General features: G+C 51.0%; 1 protein-coding gene across 2 annotated transcripts in view; it reads left to right on the forward strand.

The window, feature by feature from the left end:
• Positions 1–21,817, forward strand: part of LOC126522587 (trithorax group protein osa-like) — a 179,177-nt gene that overhangs the window by 79,453 nt on the left and 77,907 nt on the right. The window lies entirely within an intron of this gene.

The following is a 21,817-nucleotide window of genomic DNA, read 5'->3' on the forward strand; positions in this document are numbered from 1 at the left end:
GACCGCGGCGTGTTGTAGTGAGCAGCAGCGGAAGACGCTGTTGTATGGCGGGTTTCGAGGCGAGACGCGGCGGAGCTCCGACCACGATCGCTGGAAATGCGATGTGCGATCAGCGGGCGATGTCTAGCTGAAGGGAGAGGAAACTGGGGAGAAAGGGGAGAAAAAAAAAAGGCGGCGAAATCCGTTTTGCCGGAGCGCATTTGCAGCGTGCATTGGCCTCTCCGCTTTTCTGTCCCTATTTTCTCCTTCCCTCTCCACCTCATCTGGTGTCGTCATTGCCCCCGTTTTCCCTTCTGCTCCGCCTCCTCCCTTCTTTCCCCCGCTTCCTTCATGGTTCCGTCCGCCTAATGACGATTTTAGGATGAGCGATGAGAACGGCGATTAGGCGTAGGTTAGCGGGGTTGTTGGAAACTTGCGGTGCGCCTGTCGTGCGGGAAATGAGGAGGCAGTTGGTTGATCGACGTCGTTGCGTCTTCCTTGCCGGCGGCGCATCGCTGTGCGCCGGGTGTTGCGCTTGTTGAGTGCAGACCATCTCTGGCGTCACGTGTGCGGTTAGGGGCCACCGCAGAGTTTCCTGCAAAATTCCCAAGGAGAAACGCCGGTGCTGCGATCGTTCAGATTGCCGTGGGAATGATTCGTAGTACACGGATTCATTTGATCTCGGTGCTTGTGTACTTCGGGCGTTCCGTTTTATGCTCTAGCTTTCTAAGTTTCCGGGAGGTCATAGTTTTCGTAACGCGGCAAGCGAGTAAGTCTTTACAAGCATGCGCATTCATTGGGAGTCTCTGTACTTATAACACGGTGCTTTGTTTCAAAGGGGTCAATTTGCGAAGTCACGAAGCCGTTTGAAGCCAGGAAGAAGTTTTGGCATAGTGTACGTAGTACACCCATCATTATCATGCTGGCTGAGCCACCACGCTTGCAGCTACCGTTGACACAAGCGCCGGAAGTCCTAGCGAGCATCGTAGGAAACTCCACGCAGCACAAGGCGTGTGCCGCGTTCTCGCGCAGCCCCGACCAGCACATAATCGTAGCTGCTGGTCTGTCAGTACGCTTCCTGCTTTCTCTGTCCTCACTTGGACATGCTTCGGAAAGAAGTTGGCGCGACGAACTTAGCTGGCGGGACGCGCAACAAATTATTTGACAGCGGAGAAGAGTATTTGTTGAGGGTTGGCCGACAAGGGCGCGGCAGGTAGCGGTACTTGATGTACTGCCATAGTAGGGGAAATTAAGATAACGTATGTGCTGAGGCTTTTTTTTTTTTTTTTTCGAAAGGTTTAGGGGAGGACGGCGCACATGTGGGCGGATGGAAATAAACGCAGTCGCTGGGAAAGACTTGCTCTTGCGCTACGTATGGTGGTGGATTGATCAGCAGCGAACCAACGAGCTTGGAGCCGACGTTTCGAGGGCACTATATCGTGTCCCAGTGCGCTGTACTCGGCGGTCGCGGAACCGGCGACGATCCAACGTCGCGTGCGGGTTTGGCGCCGATCTATCGGGGCCGCATTGATCCCTGCTCCCTCGGCGGGCTTTTATACCTTTCGGATGAGAGCGTGCTTCGATCCGAGTGGGCTTACACACGACGACGACGACGACGGGGATCGGAATATGTATGCCCCGTTCTCGGGGGATCGCGCGATATCGGTGATGCAAATGAAGTGCACGAGCGGTGTTTGCCGGACCCCCCCCCCCCCCCCTCCCCCCCTTTCTGTCCCGCCGCCCCGTCTCTCATTATGCTTTTGATTTCCCCCCTCTTCCCCTAATTTCGCTGCGCCGTGTGCTTGCGATGGAGATGTCGCCTCTAATTGGACGGAACTTTGCGATCGGCATTTCGTGCTTTCTCTCCCGGCATTTCTCTTTTCTTTGTCTCGCATGTATAGTAATAGACGGTGTAGACAGTGGCGTCCTTACATTCGCTTTTGTTCACGGAAACAAAAACAAAGAAGGTTATGTCGTTTTGGTTCGCCGTAACGGTGCGGTGTCTAAATGACGTAGTCTCCATGCCAGTGGAGCCCTGTACTGAGGGCCCCACCCAGACCTGCCATAACTCCGATTAACTGAGCAATAAAGTTTTCTCTCTCTCTCTCTCCATTACATTACATTTAGTTTACTTGTGGTCTAGCAAAGTGGGATTTCAGATTAAGTGGGCGTTCGCGTGAAAAAAGAACAAAAAAGGAGAACGAAATAGCGAAGGCAAGAAACGTTAAATGAGAGAAATTGTGACTAGAGATGAGGCTTAGTGTACATTAACGTTGTTGTCCCCCCCCCCCCCTTTTTTTTTTTACTTTAGTGGCCAAGAGCGTGGTAGGAATTGCGAGACTGAAAAGGGCGGCGAAGTTCTCGACAATTTCATATCGCGTTGGCGTCGCCTGCACAGTGGCCACCTCTTTCTACTTGTCTCGGCGAACGTGGTACAGCGGCAACCTTTCTGAATTAACGTCGTGGGCTGCAGTGCTCGCAGTCACCGTTGGCAAATTGGTTGCTCCACCCGATAGAGTTGCCCGGTTGCCGTTCCGGATTCCGTTCCGCGCAGTTTCCTCATTGCGCTGGCTTAGCGAGCGCGAGAGCCGTGTCTCGGTGCAGTTGCGTTTCGGTTTCAGTTGCGCTGTGCCCACGCATTACCGGAGAAACCCGCCGCGGTGCCTGGCGTTGTTACTTTCCCCGCCGCCTGAAACTTTGGCTGTGCCCCGGCAACATCGGTGCGCAATCAGTGTAACGTGTTTCCTCTTCGATGGGAGTCCGGCCGAGCCCAGGAGGTCCTGATGACCGCGGATATAAGGGATGAAAGGCCGCCGCCGAGCTTATGAGTCGTGTCCTGAAAATTGCCCCGGCCTGCGCCGGGTCGACCCTGGTTCTCGGTGCAATCGCGTTCCCTCTGCCCCGCCATCAGCGTTCGCGGCGAGTCTTTTGTTCGCTTTCGTGTATCACTGCTGTGTGTGTGCGTGAGCACCGGCACGCTGACCTCGTTGCTTCTGTTTGTCTCGATATGCGAGTGAGCCTCGAGAGAGAGCAGGGGTTATGTTATCGTAGTCGGTTTTCTCTTTTTTTGTTTCCATGTTTGTTTGTTTTTGTCGGACGATACGCGTCGCTGTACGGCGACGTAAGATAGAAAATCATCGCCTCGCCCGGTCGTTGCCGACTGGGAGGGCTTTTTGTTTTTGGTTCGGCCCCGTCGGACGGGGGGCGTAAAATGGGAAGGAAAACGGAAATGGAAGCAGAGAAGCCGTGCCGTAAAGATATTTGGTATCGTCTCGTTTGTTTAATTCTGCGTGCCTGCTGCTTTCGTGGTTCAGGGTTATAGTGGAATTGGGAAGTTACTGGCTCGCTCGAGGGGCGTGCGCTGGCTCGCCCTCCGGGAATGAAATGAAGACGCCCGTTTCACGTGAGGGTCGTGACATGCGTTAAAGGGACAACAAAGAGCTAAAGACTAGATGGACTTTCGCTAAGTTTCCTTGGGCCACAAATGTCTAAATAGGAGAAAGTACATTGAAATTCATTATATTGCACTGACGTACTTGCGCTGGTGTTTCTGCGCGAAATTAAAAAAAAAAGGAAAAAAGAAGGAAAGTTAGGTCCCCATTTTTTATTCTAGTAATCAAGTTTCTTCCCGCGAAATCAACAAAAACACTCTGAAAAACTAATATGAACCTAAACTGTTTTAGTGCTTCCCTTTCGTATCCGTTTAAGCTTCGTGACCAAGCTTATTAATATATGCAAGCAGTGGGCCCTTTCAAGCGTACTCGACGAACAGGGACCTTCTTTTGGTGATGTGCCGTCCTTTGTGCATTGCCTGTGTTCGTTTCCTGTATGCCGCCATCTCACTTGTATCTAAGAACAGCTGGACGCTCGTGTTAGCCGGCATTGTCCACGCCATCGATCGACCTAATTGGATCTAACCTTACGTTGCAGCGAAGTGGCTATTGTGCGCCAGCGCTAGCATCATTTGGGACAGGCCTGGTTTCGAAAGCCATGTCGAGGCTCTGCAGCGGGATCGCAGTTCCATCAAATTGTCTCTCCGGGCCAGCGCTGCAAAGCCAATCTTGCGCCAGCCGCGAATGTGTACAATCGAACTCGGGTCTGTTACTGTTTGCTTATATGGCGCGCCTTCTTTTTCTTTCTTCTAGACTATAAAAAATATAAAGGAAAATCGCCTGGGGATGTAACGCAACTCAACTCCTTCAGGTGGATTACCCGAAGAGGCGGATATTGCAACTGCGGGAAATTGAAATGCGTAATCGACTAAATCAGAAATTACAAAATTCCATTAATGAAGTTCTTATCTTATTGCTTTATGGCACATATTGCAATTTGCGAATCGTCGCTGGGGATCTCGCAAGGCGTATCCACTCGGAACGAATTCTTGGACTGATTTTCCATGCATTTCTGTGCTTCTTCGCGTAAAACGGACGTTTTGTAAAATAAGTAAGTAGAACAAGAGTGAACATTTACTGCTTCCAAGAGAATGAGAACCGATTCCAAAAGAATGTGCCCTGCGAACAGGCACTTCTTAATTCCAAGTTTTAAATGTCTTGCATCAGCAATTCGTAGATTGCGATATCTCATTGTGTGGTAATTAGCTAAACTGAATATACTATTATATATTTTGCTTATTCAATTGTGCATTACGACTTCTCCTGCAAGTAATGTCCCTCTCTTCGAGCAATTAAAATGCAGCGCAATGATTAGAATTGTGTTATTTGCCACGGACATTTTTTTTAATTTGTCACGTCAAAAAAAGAAAAGATGTGGAAGCACCATTGCCGATGATTGTCAATGAAAGCGAGTAACCCAACGCTCCAAGAAAGCTACAATCATCGTACATACGGTGAGGTGCTCGCAACGGTTAGATACCTCCATAGTCGGTGAAGTCCGCCTATAATGCTACAAAATAAATGAGTGACGACGGTGGGATGGAACTTCGGTCTTACGGCGCATTAAGCCCAGTGACGTAACAGTTGGGCCGCGATCGCGCCCATCATGGTTCTCTCGCGCCAAAAAGCGCTTCATGAAATGTCTGGCGCGTGCTTCAAGTGCCGGCGTTCTTCCCTCGTGAAGGATCACCGCAAGGTATCCGGCATTCCAGCCCTCTGTTTTGAACTCCGGCGCCGCTACCTCGCCACAGCGTTTCTCTCGGGTCCCCGGCGTCCGCGCACGAACCTTGTGCAGTTCGCTTGCACGCTGGGACTGCTCCGTCGGTGTAAGCCGTGTTTATCCTGCCAAAAACGAGCGTCCGCCCGCTAAGCCGCCTAGACAGTTTGTGTGCGTCCTTTTTTTGTCTTGCCTGTTGCTACTGTTGTTAAAACTAACGTTTTCGTTTCCTTGTTTCTTTGTTTCCGGCCTGTCGAAGCCGCGCAGGTTGGTTCGGCCCCTGTCTCGCCGGTTCGTGCCGTCTGAGCAAGAGCCGTGTCCGCCTAATCGTGGTCCGGTCGTTGGGCGCACGCGCGCTCCTAATCTGCAATTAATCCGATTACGGGATCACGGACGTTGGAGGCAGCGCTGTCTATTAGCGCGGGCCGGTCTGTGTGTCTAGCCTCGCGGTGGAAATTAAAAGGAGAAGCTGCAGGCGTTCGGACAAGCTGGCGCACACGTGGCTTTCACTCGGGACACTAGAGAAAAGGGAGAAGAAAGAAAAGATCGGTATTTCAATGATCGCCGTTCGTCCTGACAAGGGGAGCTGGGCAGAATTGAGTTCCGTAAATGTTTTTATAGAGGTCGGTAAGACGAGCTGGAGAGAATAGCAAACTACCGCGTAACGTGAAGCAGTGTTAGAATTACGCGACGCATTTGGTTGGTGGCTTGTGGAGGCAAGTGGAGGTCTCGACGTTCTTTCGAAATCCGCGCGTCTGGTTCCCGGTATGGCACCGTTATCGGATCCCCGTTTCCGGGTTCCCATTGTTGCGACAGGCAGCCAGAGGGGAACTAGTCTTGCACAGAGACGTCCGCCTTCCCAGGGCTCGTGGGTCTCCCGCATTTCCTTGGTTCGGGAAAACGGCGCGTTAGTGGACGGTGGTTGGGGAATGGGAGGGTGTCGTCGACAGTGAAAGACTCGGGACGCGCCTGCACTTGTGCATTCTTGTATGCGTGTGGGTGGAAAACAAATGGGTCGTGCTTTGGAGACTCGGTGATGAAAGGTATGCCCCCCCCCCCTCCCCTTCACCACCACTACGAAGGACACACCCACCACAAATCCAAGGGGGAAAAAAAAAGACACGTGCTACTTACTATCGCTACGAATGTTGCCTGCCTTGCCCGTTCGACTGCGTCAGCTGACGCCTGGCCGTCGAGTCATAAAAGCGACCTCCTCGCCGACCTTGAAAGGTCGGCCACGAGGGATGGGGGAGGGGGGGGGGGGAGTGTTCCGTTGTATCTGCTCTGCAGCAGTAGACGCATAGTGTGTTGTGCCTGCTTGGCTTCTTTCTTCGTCGGCGAGGCGCGACCTTGCCCCCCGCGTCCTTGCATCTTTTTGTCTGTTTGCCTTTTATCTCTCTTTTCCCGGGTGTTTACCGCGATGATTTATTCGAGGCGGTGTGGCGTGCGTCTGTCTGTCTGGCTCGGCCGGTGTGCTCGCGCGTGGCAGGCGTCGTCGCGCCTTTTCCCCACCCGCGCTTCCTGACCTCCTCCTCCCGCTGTTTCCTGCTTGCCGCAGCCGGACTTATTATTGACGGCGAGAGTTCGTGCAGCGGTGGTTTACCGCCAAGCAGGCCGCTTTCTTTCATTTGAACGTTTTCTCTTTCGTTCGCGCACGAGAGCGTTCCTTTAATGGGTTCCCCTCTGTCCCTCAGCAGCGCTGGCACGCGTGTTATTTCGTGTTTCGCCGGTCGCGAGCCTCGTGTCCTTCGCCGGTAGCTTCGCGGTCGTCGTTGTTTGGTTGTTTGTTCGTTCACTCTCGGCGGGGCGTGTGTTCCCCGCTTGGCAGCTGTTTTCATTGCGGAACGTTGACCTCTTGCCGAGTGGAACGAGTCCGTGGTTAATTAAGGGAGCGGCCTTGCTGCTTGCTCCGCGTTCGCCGGCGCGCGGAGCCCCGTGCTTCTGTGCCGTCAGATTGAGCTTGCACATTCTGCGCCGACACTACTGGTGCAGCGAGTAGGTTAATCGGTAACATAATTTTTGCAGTGAAGGCCGTGACATTGGGTGGTCGTCATTTGAAATATAGTTTTGCCTTTCTTCTCAAGTTACAACGCGATGCTTCTGCCCATCTGGGCCAGGAACGAGTCATGACACGTCCGTGCTGCAGCAGTGGCGGTACTTCTTTGTTTGAGAGTGTCCGTAAAACTAGGGAATGCTTACGCCGCAGTGGGAAGTAACTTTGGAAATCAAAACAGAAAATGTACATTCTAAGCTTGTAACTGTCAGGACACTCATTTGTACTAGTGGAAGTTGTAAATGCAATTCAGCGTTTGCAATAACATCGCCACACCGGGAACTTATGCTGAAGAAATTGGCTCCAAGTCAAACGTTTAATACAGCAGCATGAAAAGCAGATATTAAACACGCACAATACGGCCCGCGTGGAATTTGGTCGCCGAAATGAAGTTGCTCCCGAACACGTTTGAAGACAGCTGTATACGGTCAGTCAATATAAGATCGAGAAACAAACAAGGTAACACGCAGGCTAGTCGTGCCTCTTGAGGCGCCATATAAACTCCACCAGCGAGGCAGCGTTGCGTTTCTCGTCTCAAGATGCGAACCTGTTCGTCTTATCCATCGTTGCATCTTGCATGCGATCCCTTGTGTGTGTTCGCGTCTATGGAGATACCGTCGGTGATTTCTGCGGGCACAGTGATATCTGGCATCAGAATTGATAAATCTGGTCTTCGAATTGCGCCTGGCTGCGGAGTTTTTCTAGGGCGCCAGCACGTTACTGCCAGACACGCACGACGTTGGCGAGCGGAACAGCCACGTTTATAGTGGCACTGTTTCAGCGCGTACAAAGCAATGCAGAAAGTACACGCCACCACGCCGTGACTTCACGGATCTTGCCTGCGTCTTCTCGTGTCTAGTTGATTTTCTATCCAACGGTTACAAAGTTTCGAGAAATTTTACTGAACCACAATGGCGCAAGTCGCAGGTACAAAAACAAAATACTTTCAATGAAATCAGTGACGTCACACTGCGTATGGACGTTTGGGTTTCGGCACAAAATCACGCTAAACATAATTTGGTGTGTGTCGTTAGTGTCGTTTGAAAGCGGTCTTTCGCAGTTTTCATAGCGCATTGTCAGCGCACATAGGAATGCCGAGTTAAATATGGCCGTTATTCTTGTCAAAGATTACCCCGGAACTTGTCCAACACGGTTGTGTTTATTTTTTCTTTCCCCTTTGCGGCAGGACTTCCGTACCGTGTCGTCCTGCACGATTTTAATCCCAGCGTGCCGTCGCTATAAAACGCATAGTCGTTTGTTTTGGTCCGTGTTGCGTTTCCTGCCCCCCCCCCCCCTTCTCTTCTTTTCTTTTTTTGCTCTGTGAGGCTGTTTGTGACGTGTGCGGAAATGACACATCCAAAATAAAAAAGGCACATCCAAAATAAAAAGGCACGGCTACAGATCGATAGAAGCAACGAATATTTACGCCCTAGAAAAAAGGAAAAAAGAATGAAATCGGGATTGGGTGAGTGGGGAAGAGAAAACCTCTCTCTGCCTCGTGACATTTTCGAAGGCCACGAGTTCCACTGTCTTCCTCTTACAACATAAGACTCGCTCTTTTTGCTGTATTCTTCTCCAGCTTCTTTCTTGATATTGTTCTGCCTCGCCTTATTTTCCTTTCCTCCTTTTATTCGGGCACCGTTTCCCTCTTGACCCGATGCGTTCTGTGGGAGCCCGCCTCCCACTCATGTTTCTTCATCTCCACAGAGGTTGTAGAGGAGCGCCTTGTCCCCTTTTACTCCCCCACCACCACGTATTTTTTTCTTTTCCTAATTTCCTTTCACAGTTCGCCGTCGCCGAGAATGTCGGTTATCTTTTATTTTTTATTTTCCACTCGCTAGTATTTCTTCTCCCTCATTCATTCGCGGCACGTGAGGAGGGGCGTTTCTCGGTGTCGCCGCTGCTTGGTTAATTCAATTAAAACTTGCTGCGACATTTCCCTCGCACGGCCTCTCTTCTTCTCAGCAAGCGACCTTACTTTTGCTGGCTGGTGTGTCGATCGAAGCAGCCGTTCCCTTCCTGGCTCCAGGCTCTTCTTTCTTCCCCGGTCGGTTTTGCTTTTATCTTTTGCTTGCCGTTATCCGCGCTCATTTCTGACCTCTCTGGGAAACTTTCTGGGAGAGCGAGAACTTAACGGTAGGATGGACGAAGAAGGAGAAAAAGAAAAAGAGGAGCTTGTTGGGACGGAAACGAGCAGGATTAGCTGGCGGTGAGAAACAATATAACCGGAAAAAATTAATGCAGCGCATTGCAAGAAAAACAAGAGAGAAACGAAAGATTGCGTCGTGTTCGTTCGTGAGGAACATTTTTTTTTTATTTGTGCGTCCACGTTCCGGAGTTTTACTAAGTGGACTTCGGGAAAAGAAAAGGGAAAGATGCAAAAAGGAAAACGGGAGAGCTGCAGGAGCGCTTATTTGGTTTGCATTAATTGTTGCTTTCCCTTCGGTTTACCAGCCGGGGAGCGCCGCGTACATAACGCACTTCTTTGCGCTCGTCGCACGCTACTTTATTTCCTCTTTCTAATGTTCGCTGCTGTGTGTTCCGTTTTGGCGCGCTTGTTCCTCTGATGGCATTACGAGCGGCAGCCGACAGGGGGAATTTTTTTTTTCCGCAACGTTTCTGAAGAGTGCGTACTTGTGAACAAAGAGGAAAGAGTGGGTGTGCCAGAGGGAGGGGGTAATGCGTGTCGGACGGCTCAATGTAGTGAGAGAGAGAGAGAGAAAAGGCGGGGGGAGCGGTACAACGCGGTAGAAGCGGTCGCCGTCAGCGCTTTTGCGAAGGGGAAAAACAACGGTCGAAGGAGGAAAAAAAAGGTGCCCCAAATGGGAGCCACGCGCGCTGTGCTTGCGTCCCCTTGGCAACGAGGGCGGCTGCGCATGCGCGGTGGCGCTGCACGCGTGATGCGTATCGCGATGCGACCGACCGGCCTGCATCGAGCGGCGGCGTCCTTTTTTCCCGCCCACGTACAACGGCGATGAGCCTTTTTTTTTTTTTCGGGAAGATATGCGTATAAAAATCGATGAATGCAATTAGGGGAAGCAGTTGCGCTGGTCGTTGAGAAAAGGCGAGAGTTGAACTAAAGGGGATGATAGAAGATACTGTGGCTGACAAGTAAAAAAAAAGAAAAAAAAAAACTGCCGCTTTGCGTTTGCTTCGGGGTGTTCCCAATACCCGTAGGGGGTAGGGACGGGGGGGGGGTACAGGCGTGATGGAAGCTTTGCGTTGAACCCCTCTTTCTTTCTTGAGGGAGTTCGTCGTTTCTCTGTTTCGTTCATGTTCGCCCCCAACATTACTACTACTATTACTGTTATTTCTCTTTTTTAGTTCGGAAGCATGTTCCTTCATTCGCTGTTGTCTTTCCGCTGATCGGCGGTACAGTATCGTTGTCTCTCAGTGTGTGTGCGTCTCTGCCCGCGGGCGGTCGGAGGAGGAAGATTAAAGGGAACGGAACTCGAAACCTTTAATACCCGCGCTATGACGCCCGCTTCCTTTTTTTTTTTTTTTTTTCGCGGAGCGCGCGGCGAAGTCCGGCGCTGCAAACAGCGCGCTTGCTGGCTGCCTCGATTTACGGAACACTCGCCCGGCGCTGCTCAACAATTTTTTTTCTCTCCCATTTCTTTCTCTCAATTTTTGCTCTCGCGTTTTTGAGCAGGGTTGACGCGGAGTGAGCCTGTTGTCGCTCAGGGCGGCGCTGTTTGCCGCCGGCAAATTGAAAAAGAGCGCTAGCGGTGTGCTTTCGGTGTAGTTGGTTCCTTTTTATTTTTCCTGCGACAAGCGCTGGCGCGTTCCTAATTCGGCTCAGTTCTGAAGGCCTGCCATGACAACCTCGTTGGATTTGTTTGTATGATCTTGTGCTAGCGCGCTGGGGAGGCTCTGCCACGTGTTCTGTCGTTCCCAGAGCACGCGAGGCTTGGTCGCGACGTGTCCGCGATGTTTTGGTTTCCGTTGCAGTTTCGGAAAGTTCAGTGAGACCGTTTGGTTTAACGAAACGAATTCGTGGGTCGGATTTGCTAGACTAAAACTGTTCTGCTTGCTGTCTTGATTTTATTGAAGGAACTCCCTACGGCGCTGTGCCCGAAGCGAACGTCATGCTTTGTAGAAAGGTGCGTGCGTGTCTGCCGTGTGTGCTCGCTTTACCTGGCGGGTTCTTTTGCGTCTTCCATCGTCTTTCGGTTCCCGACTGAACGTTTTCTTCTTTCCTTGTAGGGAAACGGCTTTGTCCTTTCTTTTTTTTTTTCATCTCGTGACGCTTTTGCGGGCCTTCTAGAGAAGTACACAGACTTACCGTGATCGTTGTACTTCCGTTTTCAGTTGTGAAGATAGAGCTTACAGTTGACACAAACGACGCAATATCTTCCTCGCAAACAAAGTAAAGGCATTTCTTTGGGCAAGAAAATTCGCTGCTGACGTTCGCGTAGCGGGAAAAAGTGCTCGTCATCGTTCCACCCTCTCAGTCTCGTTCCACATAGCTTCCGCCGAGTTGAGTGAGCATACCTGCACAAGATGTTCCACTTACGCTTTTCGCACAAAGCCTTAGTGACTAATGACGTATCTACGTGTCAAGGGCTGGTCACGATATAAATATATAAATTCACGGATGACATGAATAGTCACCTAGTCTGCTTGATGTAATGGGGTATGCTATACATATATTTTATCTTGCATTTTTCTATACATCTCCTTAAGCTATGGCTGTAAGAGATCAGGTCGTATCAATCTATTCCTTGCTTTTTTTTTTTTTCTATCAATGCTCTAAACGTCTCTTATCTCGACTGCTGAGTGGTTGACGCTTCGTCCACTTTAAACCCAAGCGCTTTTGGAAGGTGTGCGTTACCTACGGTTATCACTAGCTGAATGAATCCCTTCTCATTCAATTAGGATGTGCGGAATGGTCTCCTGATTGTTCATGCGGCACACACGTTTCACCTAGTTCCGAATAGAGCAGCGCTGCTCATGGCGCCATCTTGAGACGGTTTGCTCAACCGTCTCTCGCGAGACTCGTTGCGTTAACGGGCCACGATAGCTGCTGGCAATAACGCGCCGATAGCAGCGTAATCACAAATGTGCACTGCCACTTTCTTTCGTGACGAGAGTAATGCAAGAAACGCAACGTTGCTGGCACTTCCGAGTTCCAGTTTTTCGTTGTTGCGGTATTTCGTAAAAGCGGGATTCACACCACTGCAGGATGGGTCGCTGGTTTCGTACTGCGGACGAGTGTACGACAGGTCTCGTTATGGACGAATCGCGCCGCAGACGAGCTCCATGGGGGCGATTCGTTGCAGCCAAGCCGCGTCACGCTCATTTGTGAACTCAATTAGCGATCCGTCACGGAGTCGTGTGAATCCAGAGTTGTAACTGCAGCACCCGTACAGAAGGGCTGGGATTTCGCGGCCTCAGGCGCGGCCCCATATTTTGGAAGTGGCAGTAGCAAAAAGCTACGCAATAAGTTGGGCACGCATTCGAATGTTGGTTTTCCTTTCGTGTTGTCCATCTTGAATTATCCGTTCAGAAGCTTTACTGATTAGTCTTTCTCTCACCTTTCTGTGTGCACCGCGTCTCTTTCCCTCTGTATGGTAGCCAGCCGGCCGCGCCTTTGCTTGCTGCTCATTTTTTTCCCCCGAGTTCCTTGGCAGACATTTGTTTGACCTGCGGAATTTCACCCGCGAAAAGAAACCTGCAATTCTGCAATGACACGAGAGCCTGGTGAGCGAAGTGGGATCTCGCGGTGACCCCCCCCCCCCCCCCCCCCCCCCCCCCGATTTCATTTCGTTGTGGTTACCACTAGCTAGTTTCGCGCGAACCCTTCGAAGTCGAGGCAGTTCGACTTTTCGTGCCGAAATCTGGTCGTCAGGTACACGTAAACGCGAGCGCGTCGAGCCGATGCAGCCGTCGGGTCGGCCACTGAACTGGCGAAAAATGCACGTTCAGGTTTCTGTGGGCCGTCCCCACTTTCTGAGTCCGCCCGCTTCCAATCCAGTTCGTGTAAACAAGACTGTATTGAAGCAGACGGCAGGGTGAAAAAGGAAGAAAAAGAAAACATGAAAACCTAGGGGGAAAAAAAAACTGCGGAGAACGGCGCATTAGTGACGTCACGCCTACCCTATGCCCGACGTGCGTGACGCGCGCACGGGTTTTCCGTCCGTCTCTTTCTCTCGCTGTCTCGGTGCTGCGGGAGAGGCCGAGTCCCGCTTCTCTCAGCCACTCATTCCTCTCTAATCGCTCGCGTTGTACGCGCCCATCCGATGGGAGTCGGTGCGGAGAAGAAAGGAAAAAGAAACACCACGACGGAGTGCGCGAAATGGGCCGTGTACCGCGCACGACGTTCAGGTTGCGGGCCAAGTGTCGTCCTCCGAAAATGAGGGAGGTTTCTGAAACGGCCGTGCGCTCTGGAAAGGAAGGAAATTGGGTGAAAAATGTCTAGAACGGATGGGGGTGCACTGAGAAAAAAAAAAAAAAAAAAGCGGTGAGGGGGCGGGGGGGGAGCTGTTCGAATGGTAGTTTATCGCAGATTGAAAGGTCCATCCATCATTCTCGGTAGCGAATATCGCTGTTTCTCTGCGCCGTGGTGTTCGATTCGCGGGCCGCCTTCGGGAGCGGCAGATTTCTTATTTTATTTCATCAGCCTTTAAATGAATCGCCTTGAGCAGGCTCTCCCATTTATACTTTTCGTTCCTGGCCGCGTTAACGTTGGCTTCCCAAGTTGTAGCCTTTGTACGTCGTTCGTTGTTTTGCTCTCTGCTGTCGGCGTTACCTTGCGATGGGCGCATTGATGTGTAAGCTTTATCGCCGCCCTTTCGGTTTTGCGTGTTTGCGTTTTTGTCGCTCTCGTCCTTATAACGCGTGACAATTTCTCGAGAGAAGGGGCGGGAAGGAGGAGGGTACCGCGCATTCATAATTAATCGCAGGAGCGCTTGCGTTCTTGTACGGAGAATGTTCTTGTTTTCAATGTAGCAACGCTAAGTATTGTAAAGTTGTGTTCAAGCTTTTTATTTTTGAACTTGCTTGTAAGTTAAAGTTTTACCGCGATTGTAGTTCCCACCCTACTGCTGTGTGCGCGGGTGCGTGCGTGAGAGAGAGAACGAGAAAGAAAAAAAAAGAACTAGGTTGGAAGGAAAACACCTTTCGGACAAAACTCACAAACGCCATTATCGCTTAAGGTCTGTTCCGTTTTGTGCTTGGTCCAGCAAGAATGCTTATTGCTATTTTAAGTTCGGGGAGAACAAAGTTTTCTCTTTTACACTGACCTCCATTTGTTTATTGTGGTACTTGATTAATTAATCCGGGACTACTTAGAGGAGCCAACTGCAACTTCAGGCAGCATAACGACTTAGTATCCATCTTTGCCCCCCCCCCCCCCCCACACACACACACACACTCTATTTTTAATACCGCTCGTTAGAAACGGTATGGTGTGCGACACTGCTGACCTTAATCAGCAGTGCAAAGAGTGAAAACTCGAAACGTCAACCAAAAGGCGTAAAAAGGATTTGCGATGCTTCAGTACTTTGTGCGTTCCGCTAGCCGCTCACTTTCGCCAGGTATCCACCCGTGTCCCCACGGCTCAGTTACAGTCATCTCGATCGCTCTCGAACCCTGGTTGTCTCGCTCCTTGATGTTTGCGTGATTAGTACCCTCTAGCAGCTTCGCCTGGAGAAAAAAAGAAAGAAATGCGGCTCGTGCAGCGATTGAAGGTGGACGTATAGTGGATTTCTAGTCTATCCGTGGCCCTGTCGGCACGGCCGTCGCGGTTCATTCTCTTACGATTATACGTAGCTCCCCTAGTCCCCTCTTCAGTAGCGCCCCTTTGGCTGAGTACCCGACTCTCGAGAAGTTCGAAACGTGATCACTTTGCAGTGGGGCTCTCCCTCGCCTTTACCCCAACTACAGGTCTTGCTTCGTCGTCGGGGTGTCCGCTTTCTTTTTAACATCTCTTTTTTATTTTACTTCCCTTAGCGCGCGTGTTAAGGAGGCCGTGCGAGACGAGTGCGGGAATTGGAATTTGAACGGCGCACGTACGTATCATGCGCACGTATGTGTGGCTACCAAGTGCACCGAGTCGTGTGCTCTTTGAAGACGTTTTTTGGTGTGTCGCGCTTCCTCAGCACAGCCGATTTGCCCGCACCCGGGGCTCCGCCGTAGTGCGCTTCTCGAGCTCGCAGTAGCACTAGGCGCATCTCTCTTAAACCCACTAGTAACACTGCTCCAATGATTACGCTTTTATTACTGAAACTTAGGCTGGGCGTTTCCTGAGGAGGGACGCAAGAGGAAGAGGCATTTTGACGTAGTTGCTTCGAGATCGCGTGGAGCTGGGATTATTCGGGCCACAGGGAAGTGTCTCGTTGAGCTTAGAGAAACTGACTTAGGCAAATCTGTTCGGCGTTCGTATGTTTGCAGTGTCACCACGAAGAGTCGGAAGAGACTGGATGGTATTGCAACGTAACGCACCGGTCAGAGGCCCCTGCGGCGCTCTCATCTGTCGTCCTAGCTTCGCCGACAACGGCCGCGATGGGGATGCGAATAAAACCGCGCCGCATTAAAAACAAGGACCCACGTTTCATCGTTCGTCGGAGTTGCTATACCGGTGTCACACGGTCGCTTTTGATCGTGATCGGGCCCGATCCAGATTGAGCTTGATCCGGCTCGACCGTTGCTGCACGGTCATTTGCGATCGCAATGTTGTTCGATCCGAATCGGGACAGTCGCGATCCGTGCATCGCGGTCGAGCCTCTTGATCGTAGGCTGACGACCGTGTAGTTGTGAGATTTGCAGACGATCAGCAGATTTTGGCATTGTGACGCATCGATTGCTTCATTGGTCTCGTGTTGCCGATATCCAAGGCGGAACAAGTTCGGGCCGAGCGTAATCGGCGCTTTGTCGTATTTGGCATGCGCCTGTAAAAGCGAACGTTGTCCGAGAGAGCGACGCATCGAAGCGGGAGCGACTTCTCAAAGTGGCGGCTACGCAGTGCAAGCACGAGCTCCAGCCAAGCACCTTCGTCTCAATATTCTCAGGAAGGCCTTCCCTCAGTTTCCGAATGTCAAAGCTGTACTTAAGGTCGCGGGAGTCTATTATGTATGCCAGCGTCTCTCTCTCTCTCTCTCTATCTATCTCTCTTTATGTATTTTTCCGAATAGGGCCGGTTCCTTCGACAGAAACTGGAGGACAAGGCTTTTTTTTTTTTTGCAAAGAAAATAAAAGAAAGGGCATGGCTCCGACCAGTGGCTCGCGCTGAACCGTTTAGGTGGTCTCTGATGTTAGGAGGTCTCCGATGGATCGCGCAGTCAACTGGCGCAGGCACGCACGCACATTGTAGTAGCCCCCATGAGCGATTCTTGGACCGTGGCAGTGATCTGGATCTCAACTGCGCCCCCCACTAACACATCTATAGAATTCCTGCACGATACACGTCTCAATTTGCAAATAACTTTTGTGGTCGTGTGTGTGCTTTGCTTTTGTTTTGATCTCTCTCTTTCATCCCTCGCTGTCTCACCTGGAGTAGCATGCCTGGCCTGTCTCTGCGGCTAACCTCTCCACATACCATTGAAGTTTCTCTGCATCGCGGAACGTTCGTGATTTCCCGCGCCCGCGCTGTGCACGAAAGCGGCGGATTGCAGTTTGCACCTGTGTGCGTCTGTGTGTCGCGGTCGCTTGGTCGCAGTGTAAGCGGCGTCGATGCGAATCGCGCTCGTAGCAGCCTCCCCGAGTTGTTTAGCGAGGGGTGTCTGCTGTCGGTGCGGTTGCGCAAAGTGGCTTCCCCACCCCTCTAATCCACCTTCCTCCTCCCCCACCCTCTTTCTACCTCAGATGAGCGATCGGCGTTGCAGCGGGCGACATTAATTAGGAACGAGACGGTGTTATCCGGGGCGCCGTGCGAGAAGCCCACCTCCCTCCTTTACCGGTCCTTCATTTACGCGTCGGCGAGGAGCCCACTTTAAGAGCTTGTCCTGCTGCGGAGGCTTCGAGCGTGCGTAATGCGGCGAGGGCCGGAGGAGGAAAAACGCGATTGCCGCGTCGGTCGGTCGGCTTTTCTCCGAGGCGGGTGTGGTCTGCCGCCCGGTGGCCTTGCGCACGCTATGTGCACTTCGGCGGCGACCACGTGCAGCGTGCGCTTGGACTCGGCCTTATCTCACGCGCTGCCCATCGCCAGCTGTGTTAACCAGTATTTGGATAAACGTAGAAAGGACGACCCGTTGCTCCGTGTTTGCTGCGAACATTATTACGGGGAACTTGGGCGCTGCAAATCATTCACCCGCATCGGCTGCGATAAATTGTGTACATGGATTTGTGCGTGTCGCATTGTTTGTCAAGTTCCGCTTTACTGCGTTTCGGAGAAATCCTATTTTTTTCTAGAACACAGTAAGTTTTGTGCACGTGTACGTAACCATCCTGACATGTTACACTTATAACTCAAAATGTTTGTTGAACAAGCCGCCCGAGGAGCTAGAAGGACAAAGTTTAGGCGATTGCGGGCTGACTGAGCAACTGTAATTGTAGCCAGGGTACCATCCAGTAATTTTTGTAACAAAAACTATCGTTTAACTCCGTGGAATTTTTTCTCAAGCCACAAGCTGTTGAACGAAGGCAGTGTTTTCTTGGAATACCGGTTTCCCTATGCGTTTTATGGGCCACGCGATCTGGAGGCACATTCTCTCCTAGTGTCTCCTTCAGAATTTGAACCTCGGGAGGCGCGCAATTGCTTCCATTTGGGGTTTAGAAACACCCGCATTAAAACTCCAGTTTATGTAACCACAGTACAGATGCTTTGCGTACTGCGTAAATGACGTGGCTTCGGATTCCACCGTCGTAAAGGTCGTCTGTTGGCTTCGTACGGCTGACTAAAGAAATGTTTCGTTTACGAGGAATATACAAATCGTGTGCATGTGCGTGTACAAAAAGCGAAATTGCTTTTCTTTTCTTACTTTCTTTGTTTTCTTTCTCCCGAGAAAACGAATCTAACTGCAATGCAAGAAGAGGGAGGCCAACTTGCCAAATTTTTGTGTTTTGTGGAATTCGAACTGCACGGTAAGAACTGCTCGCCTTACAACGGATTTTTCTTTAGTAAACATATAGCATGTAGGCAGCACTTACAAAATAAATAAATAAAAAGGAAATTTCATCTATCTTTTTTTTATTGAGCGACTTAGCGCACCATATATATCCTTTTATTTCACTTAACGGCGCAAGCAAGAATCTATTCACGAATATATTTCTTCGTGAGAGTTACAGGTCGAGTTAGAGGGTCGGGCATGTGCGCCGTGCCCTATTGCACTACGTTACCCAAGTCAGAAGAGCGTCGATGGGGCGTCATCCTCACGGAGGCTGTATCTTTTGCTTCGAAACAGCGGGCGCGAGGGGCAGTTTTCTTTGTTTCCTGCTGCGCTGCACATATTTTCTTCATAATGTGAACTCTCCTAAGACATATGATGCGATGACAGACGGCTGCCATTATTGTGGTTTGCCACTGGTCGGGCAGCAACGATTTCTCGCGTTCTTCTTGTCGGTCTCAACGAGCTCAGCTTGCCGCACGAGCGCGCAGAAGAAAAGGGTCCTTGTTGTTGTTGCCCTTTACGTATGTCACGTAGCCACGATTGACCATGGTTCGCAATGGAGAATATATATATATATATATATATATGTAATATGAGGAATGTACAAATACTGTTAACAAAAAATTACGTTATTTTTGGTGCTACTAGAGTAAATGGTCTCCTCTCTAACTTTCGGTTTTTCTTTTTTCTGATGTGCAAACGCACCGTGGGGTTGACCCGCCCGCTACTGTCCTGGGAGAACAGGAAAACCAGATTCGCGTTTAACGGTCGTAGTATTTCTGTTTCTTCCTTTGAAATAATGAAGTGCCGCGAGGCAGATTCATCAGAACTGTGTTTCAGGTATACTTGTGGAGTGGGTTTCGAACTTGCATGTCTGTAGGAATCATTGTTTGTACGGAGGTTGTGTTTCCTTTCGTATTTGGTAAGTCTACAGTGCTCTTCACGGCTAAAGGCAACACATTGGCCTAGAGCTCGCACGAAATTTTGCTTTCTAGTAATTGTGCAATACTCCGGCATTTAGACCAGATGGCTTGTGCTCGGAGGCGCTGGTACTTGTGCAGCGAGCACATTAACGACTGCAGCCGGCACTGACAGCTATAGAGCGTCAGCTAAGTGAGAGCCACACATTGGGGGCTGTTTGATTTAACGGCGGACCGCACTTGTACAAACCGCGAACGCATGCAGGTTGCTGCGCGCGGCACACGCCGGTGGGCGGGGCTCTCCGCATTTCGGGGACTCGCGAGAGCGCGCCCGCGCTTCGATCGTGTTTCCGAAATGGGGCTCACGTTTGATCGGGTCTCATTTTGGAAGGATGGCTGAGGGGGCGGCGGGGGGGGGTCAGAGAGGGAGCCGCAATTGTTTTGAATCGGCCGCTCTCGGACGAGGCCCGCTGCTTTCCTAGCGGTACTCTCGCTGCCACGTCTCTGTGTATCCCCCCCGCTCACCCACTTCCATTTTATGGCCGCTTAGCGCTACGCTTTCTGCGCCGTCGTAGCTGCGCCTAACTGCCGACCGTTTTATTCTCCTTCCGTTGGAGTCGGTCGTGGTGGTTCTTACTGCACGCATCTAACTGGCGCCCTGACGAACGACTTGTTTCGTCTGGCCGCGGCGGGTCTCCGCTTTGAAGAGGGTGGAAGAGGGGCCCGCTAAGAACTGGAGGGTTCACGGGAGGGGATAGCGCTGGGCGTGAGGTGAGCGATGCGCGATCAGAACGCACGGACGCGGGTGCGCATAAATAACGGACCACCGTATTGTGGTGGCTGCTGCTGTTCCCGGTTCGGAACCCGCTGTCTGGGAAAGGAGGAGGGGAGGTGACTTGCGGATTAAAGGAAAATAAGACAACTGAGACACTTGGCCCGAATCGGGGAGTGGGGGGCAGGGCGGGGGGGGGGGGGGGGTACTCCGTATCGCGGAACCTTTGTTGCCTATTCTCCCAGCACTTTTTTTTTTTTTCGCAGCAATGTCCAAAACAGACGCACGTGCAGTTTTGAAGTACGCCGTACTTTTGTGGTCGTTCTCTTTACTACCTTGCGAGAGTGTTTTCCCCCTTTATATATTTGAAATCTACGTAGTTGCCACGTTGGTTCTTGTTTTTCGTTTTCATTTTTTGTCTCTCACCTTTAGAGTATATATACATCGTTTCTAGTTCAATATTCTTATATTCAATCGGGTTAGTGTGGATTCAAGCATATTTTAGTACAACCGCTACTTACCTTTTCACGTTGGAACGGTGTGGTATTGTCACACACGTTCTGGTGTTTAACGATGACTGAACTTTTTTTGTAATTTATCTTGGGCTTGTAATTTAAGACCTTGGCTGGATAATCGTGCATGTATTCTTAGCCCTGCCGAGCCAACACTAACTCGCCAGTACGTTATGGTTAAGCAAGATAGGATGTGCGACAAAAAAAGTGTATGAGAAATGTGTTTCTAAATATTCGCAATGTTTACGCAATACAATGTCACATTAGCTGAAAGCAAATATCTCCCTCCATAGGCGTTGAATAAGAAAGTCGTGCGAATGACAGTTTCGAAACTGGTTCGCAGCCTACGCTAAACCGCGCCGACGTCCTTATAAACGACGCGCATTTCGCGCTGTCGGGAGCGTGAGCAGTTAAAAGAAGCAAATCGACGAGAAAACGTGCACGTTCAGAGCTTCGTTGGTCAGTCCATAGCGACCTCGACACTCTGTGCTAAAAAAAAAAAAAAATTTGAAAATAAGACGCCATGCGTTTTTCTTCCCTCGAGGCAAGCGGCGGTGGCAGTGTAGATAAAAACGCATACATTGGCTCTTGTTTCTTTTATATTTTCTTTCTTTTCTCGTTAGAAAAAAAAAAGGGGGGGGGGGGGGCGGGAGAAACGGCGCGAAAGGCCGAACTGCTGCAAAACGCGAGAGGCTGTCGCGCGCGCGCGCGCGTGGGCTTTTCTGCACTGGCAGTCTTGGTGCGGTGGAGTTGGTGGCCAGCGGGGCGAGCGCTGCGGGCATGTTCGTCGGGCAGAGCCGGCGCGGTAATATCCGCTGGCGGGCTGCTGCGGCGCGAGAGATAGACGGGCACGTCGGGCGAAAGTTGTTCTCTCTGAATACATATTTTCTTCTTTTTTTTTTTTCGTTTCTTTCAGCCCGTGACAATCTCCCGAGCACGCGCTGTGGTGCGCTCTTTTTCGGCTTTGGTTTTCTTATTTGCGAGCCGCGTGGAACGTATAATGTTCTGTATGCCTCGGAGCGGCGGCAGTGGCCGTGTTTTTTCAAGCCACGCTGCCAGCGCGAGCGTCGTCGCCGAAGCAGCGCCTGGGGAGGAGAGCCTCGTGTGCGTGTGTGACGTTACTTTTCTTTCTCTTGGCGAGCGGCCCCGGCCAACGATATGGAAAGAGTAATATAAGCGCCGCGCGCATTCGGGGAAGTATACTTTTATTAAGGGAGAGGAGGAGGGAAGCGGGCGTCGTGCGCGCTGTTACCGGCTGTACCCGAGAGCGCTTTTCGGGCACGGACGCGGGAGAGGAGGGATTTTTTATTTCTTTTTCATCCTAAGCGCGCTGTCGAGATGGTGGAGGGCGATGGAACTTGTGTGGGGAGTGAGAAAGAAAAAAAAAAAGGCGCTACGCGAGGCTCTGGAAAGGCAGAAAAGAA

The sequence above is a fragment of the Dermacentor andersoni genome, chromosome 6, assembly GCF_023375885.2.
Source record: "Dermacentor andersoni chromosome 6, qqDerAnde1_hic_scaffold, whole genome shotgun sequence".
Taxonomy (NCBI): Eukaryota; Metazoa; Arthropoda; class Arachnida; order Ixodida; family Ixodidae; genus Dermacentor; species Dermacentor andersoni.